Source organism: Bufo gargarizans, chromosome 9 (assembly GCF_014858855.1).
Source record: "Bufo gargarizans isolate SCDJY-AF-19 chromosome 9, ASM1485885v1, whole genome shotgun sequence".
Classification (NCBI taxonomy): Eukaryota; Metazoa; Chordata; class Amphibia; order Anura; family Bufonidae; genus Bufo; species Bufo gargarizans.
This window is the reverse complement of record NC_058088.1, coordinates 110,558,652-110,564,317: the sequence shown is the minus strand read 5'-3', so window position 1 is coordinate 110,564,317 and position 5,666 is coordinate 110,558,652. Positions and strand designations below refer to the sequence as shown.

General features: G+C 45.7%; 1 pseudogene; it reads left to right on the top strand.

Moving 5' to 3' along the window:
* The first annotated feature begins 3,354 nt into the window (after positions 1 to 3,354).
* Positions 3,355 to 5,009, top strand: LOC122946861 (annotated as a pseudogene).
* Positions 5,010 to 5,666: the final 657 nt, after the last annotated feature.

Genomic DNA, 5,666 nt, shown 5'->3' with positions numbered 1-5,666 from the left:
AAGGGGGTTAAACATGGTAAAACACACAATTATAGTGCAACATTCTTGAAATAGGTGAAGTCCTGGATGGAGTCCTTGCAAGAACATAGAGAGGGGCTCAAAACAAAAGCAAGAAGAGAAGTCCTCTCAAACAATTAGCAGATCCTGCTGCACATAATGGTTATTAAATGGCCTACTTAGTTGTAGGGATCCGAAGACACGTCCGTCGGAATAGGGCTCCCAGAATCCCAGGAATCAGGGGATGATCCTTCTGGTCGTCCCTCCATCACTCTCTGTTTGGGTGTAGATAGCAAACCAAGTTCCTGCTTCACCTTTTCAAAGACAGGGGGCAGTTCTCTTTTCTCTTCACAAGCCAGCCCAACTTTAGGGTCACTCCTGGTCACAGGATTTGAACTTTCGGGTGACTTTTTCTGTATTGAGGGACCAGCGGGTTTCTCTCCATAGTGTGGGGTGGTGAACCCTTGCTGTTGTTGTACAGCTAGCTGCTGAAATAACATAGCACAGTCCTCTGCAGCTGCAGTGATGTTTTGTGGCTCAGGCATTTTTCTCCTAACCCTTTCCCTTTGGGGTTTAGGTTTGGTGTCAGGATCTCTGGTGACAATGGCGGGTTGCCAAAGAATGTTGGTTCCTGCAAAACCAGTAGCATATTGATTCTGGATTGAACTTGGTGGTATATACTTGGCATCAGGCCGCACTGGGGCGGTAGGAAGTTTCTTTTCTGACTTTTCCTCAGACTCAGAGTCTTGAGTAGGCTCCCGGGGCTCTGTAGGTTGTCCTGGCCTGCGGACTGCAGTGGCATAGGGTCCACGTGTACCCTCTGCAGGGTTGAACTCGACCACTTCTCCAATGTATAAGCTATGCAGCCAAGGGGGAAGTTCTTTTCCTTTTACGGACCGGCGGTTCACATAGTACTCATGATCTGTTGACAAATCGCGGATGAATCCAAATCCCGGCTGCTTGCAAAAATCCAGCACTTGGCCCAGTTTGTGTACTCGTACCGGGAAATCCTTTACCGGTGCCTTCAGTAGTTTACGGGTTAGTACCTCATTATAATATTTGCAGGCATGATTGCGCGGAAGTCTAGCAGACTTGATCTCGGCAGACAATTTTGCCCAAAGCGCGGTATGTTCCATAGTGAGCCACGCTATGGTGGGAACATCTTCAGACTGACCGGACCTTTCGGTTATTTTCAGAGACTGGGGTCGCGGCGTCACGGGTGCATTCTGACCTGCACTGCTCTTTGCAGACTCAGGGCCGCGGTCTCCACTACGCTCCCTCCAGTGACGGTCCCACAACTTCTGCTGCACACGAACCTGCAGCTCCGGAGTCATATCTATGGGGGTCCAAGTCGGGGCGGCGACCGGGTCCCGTCCGGATTCATTCTCAGTTGCAGAGTGCTCTTGTTTTTCGGCCATGCTGCTCCGGCACTTTGCTTCTCTCCCTCTGCAGCAATCACTGTCTCGGCTTCTAAAGTACGCACGCATGTCACGCTCTTTCCAAGTCCTAGGCCCGCCTCCCATGTCTGTTTGAATGACAGGAGCAGCGCAACCATTAAGCTTCGGCACAATACCGGTCAGTACTTCAATTGGGTTTGGTTGTTTGGTGACTGGAGTAGTTTTTTGGGTATAAAGATGTTCATAAGTGTCAGCGCTTTTGTCCCGACATTTAACAGGTAGGCACATTGATATTCCACACATAGTTGCACCCATTTTGTTTCTAAGGGAGAACTCTTCATAGGGCACAGAAGGCGGTGCTGCGTTGCATACAGGGCTGGCCTCTCAAAACACACACAGTACAGGTAGGATGGGCTTTGACCAGACAGTTTTGTATAAAGGGGCGGCACAATATTTTCCCGCTCTTCAGGGGGTGTCGCCAACTTGTACACAGTGATGACGCAGTATTTCTTTTTAAACAAGAGCTCCGGCGGCCATCTTAATTGCATAGAACCAGTCTATTCCCTGACAGCAAGCAGTTATAGTGACACACAAATGTTGGATTTTCTCACTTTTAACACTGCGATTTTGATGCTGGGGACTAGTATAGCACCTCCATATACTTTTCAAGCAGTTTAAACAGTGCCGTAGCCCAAAACAGCGCTCAATAAGCAAAAGTCTCTCAATCAAATAAAAGGGCTTATTCACATGCAACAGTCTCTCAAATATGGCGCAAGGGTTAATATCCTGTTCGTGACGCCAAGGCAAGTTATGCAGCCAGCCAGTAGCGCAGGGGCGACACGTGAGGTGCACGGTGGACCGATGAGGGGCCAAATAATAACATAATTCATCAGTTTACTCACGGTTAGCAGAAAGCCTCCCTGAGCTGGCAGCACAGTGTTGAGGTGGACAGCACTAAATCCTCCGGGGTACGCTCTTACTTACTTTTGATGTCTTTGGTTGCAGCAGTACAAAAATGCAGTTTCTTGATGGTACAAAGTTGATTCTGCAAATCCACTGTTTCTAGGCTTTTCAGGTTTTCGTTTGTGGCGGTGCAGTTTTGGGTGAGGTTGCCGGAGGCTATGGTATCCTTCACCTGAATATCCCAAAGGTCCTTTATGCCTGGTTTGAGGCTTTTATCCTTTGGATGTATATAAGTCTGTTTGTTTGTTTGTCCCTTGCTGGACTAAAACTTTTCCTCAGAGCTGAAGTGCTAGATCTGCACCCTTTCACTCTCTCAGCATCAGTCTACTTACTGATCTCCACACTGACCTGATTCTGTCCCCACTGAACCTGAACCTGTCCTCAACTGATCTGATCTCCCTCACTAGGCCTAACCTGAGTATATATAAGACCTAAGCTATTACACCTAATCTGCCTGTTAACAGGGATTTTGCAGATACACAAATACAAAATCATACAATACAACATAAGGCATTGTTAAGACCAAAAGTGCTTTTAAGCAGTGCCCACACACACGTAGTGGGACGCAGCATATACAGTACAGACCAAAAGTTTGGACACACCTTCTCATTTAAAGAGTTTTCTCTATTTTCACGACTATGAAAATTGTACATTTACACTGAAGGCATCAAAACTATGAATTAACACATGTGGAATTATATACATAACAAAAAAGTGTTAAACAACTGAAAATATGTCATATTCTAGGTTCTTTAAAGTAGACACCATTTGCTTTGATTACTGCTTTGCACACTCTTGGTATTCTCTTGATGAGGTTCAAGAGGTAGTCACCTGAAATGGTTTTCACTTCACAGGTGTGCCCTGTCAGGTTTAATAAGTGGGATTTCTTGCCTTATAAATGGGGTTGGGACCATCAGTTGTGTTGTGGAGAAGTCAGGTGGATACACAGCTGCTAGTCCTACTGAATAGACGGTTAGAATTTGTATTATGCATTGTTTCCTTCTATCGGAGCTTGAGTCGTTCTGCTTACGGCTGTGGAGGCGCTTCGTGGACGCTTGTCAGGTCTTGCGGTTGATTGTGTGCTTTGCCTTTTACCTAGCACTATGGCTGACGTGGTGGTGGAGCAGCAGCAACAGAATGTGGTGGTAAGGTTGATTAACCTGCCATTGGTGAGCTCAACATATGACATGGTATCTTCTGCCTATGTGAACACTAAAGACAACCATCCCTACCTGAAGTCTGTATGTGATGTTGCTGAGATAAGTGTGAAAACTATCACTTCTGTGGCTCTAACCAGTGCCAAGCCCATCCTACAGAAACTTGAACCTCAAATTGCCTTGGCTAATAACATTGCCTGTGTTGGACTGGATAAGATTGAAGAGAAGCTGCCTATTCTCTATCAGCCATCTGAAAAGGTTGTGGCTAATGCCTCAGAAGCAGTTTTTGGAGTCAAAGATGCCGTTATCCAGAGTATTGTGGGAGTGTTTGACAAAACGAAGGGAGCTGTGCAGGATAGTGTGGAGATGACCAAGGCTGTCGTGAATGGCAGCATTAACACCGTTCTGGGAAGTGGTGTAGTAAAGGTCATGACTTGAGCACCCGTGTGGACACTGCACTCACCAAGTCAGAAAGTCTTCTGGAACAATACCTGCCACCAACTGACGAAGAGTTGGCTAAGGAAGCAACTAAAACTGAAGGTTTTGAATTGTCTAATAAGCCCAGCTATTATGTTCGCCTTGGATCCCTTTCTACGAAGACTCGCAAACGTGCTTACCAACAAGCTTTGACCCGGATCAAGGATGCAAAGTGCCGAAGCCAGTAGGCCATTGCTCAGCTCCAGAACACAGTTGACCTGATTGAATATGCAAGAAAGAACATGAATGATGCAAATCAGAAAATCCATGATGCTCAGGAGAAGATCTACAATAAGTGGGTGGTATGGACAAAAGGCACAGGGCAAGATGCTAGTGAAGAACATGAAAGCACAGAGCAAATTGAATCCCGCACTCTGACTATTGCCCGGAATCTTACTCATCAACTGCAAACCACATGTCTGTCTCTGGTCTCCAGTGTTCAAGGTCTACCACAAAATATCCAGAACAAAGCTCACAATGCTAGTGCCATGGCTGCAGATGTCTATCAAAATTTCCTTTCTGCCTCTTCCTTCAGAGAAATGTCTGATGGCCTCTTAAACAGCACTAAGGCACAGTTCACAAAAATGAAGGATTCTATGGATGATTTGATGGACTACTTGGTTAACAACACTCCACTAAATTGGCTGGTAGGTCCCTTTTACCCACAACTGGCTGCTAACCAACATGGGGAGCCAGAAGTTGATGGGGGAGACTCTGCCAACAAGGAGGACTGAAAAGTTTACTAAACTTTGCACTTAATCACCTAAATGGGCAAACCCTAACTAGTTTACAATAGCACTGCTCATATCCTTGTGCTCCACCATAAGCTGAGGGACAGTAACGGTGGTGACAAGCCATTTGACAGTTTAAATGCTTTGTCTCAACATTGGACTTTGTCTTACTCTTGGCGGTTGCCTTTTCTTCACATTCCGCCCAAATGTAACTGCATCACTGATGTGTAAACCCCACTATGTACACTAAACTTTTTGTGCACTTTTTTGAATTAATAAAATACCTGCATCAACTTGTCTGTGTCAAAGATTCGTGTGTACACAACTACTCTACCAGACTTGATAAAAAAAAAAAAATGAATTTGTATTATGGCAAGAAAAAAGCAGCTAAGGAAAAAAAAACGAGTGGCCATCATTACTTTAAGAAATGAAGGTCCGTCAGTCCGAAAAATTGGGAAAACTTTAAAAGTGTCCCCAAGTGCAGTCACAAAAACCATCAAGCGCTACAAATAAACTGGCTCACATGCGGACCGCCCCAGGAAAGGAAGACCAAGAGTCACCTCTGCTGCGGAGGATAAGTTCATCCGAGTCACCAGCCTCAGAAATCGCAGGTTAACAGCAGCTCAGATTAGAGACCAGGTCAATGCCACACAGAGTTCTAGCAGAAGACACATCTCTAGAACAACTGTTAAGAGGAGACTGTGTGAATCAGGCCTTCATGGTAGAATATCTGCTAGGAAACCACTGCTAAGGACAGGCAACAAGCAGAAGAGACTTGTTTGGGCTAAAGAACACAAGGAATGGACATTAGACCAGTGGAAATCTGTGCTTTGGTCTGATGAGTCACAATTTGAGATCTTTGGTTCCAACCACCGTGTCTTTGTGCGACGCAGAAAAGGTGAACGGATGGACTCTACATGCCTGGTTCCCACCGTGAAGCATGG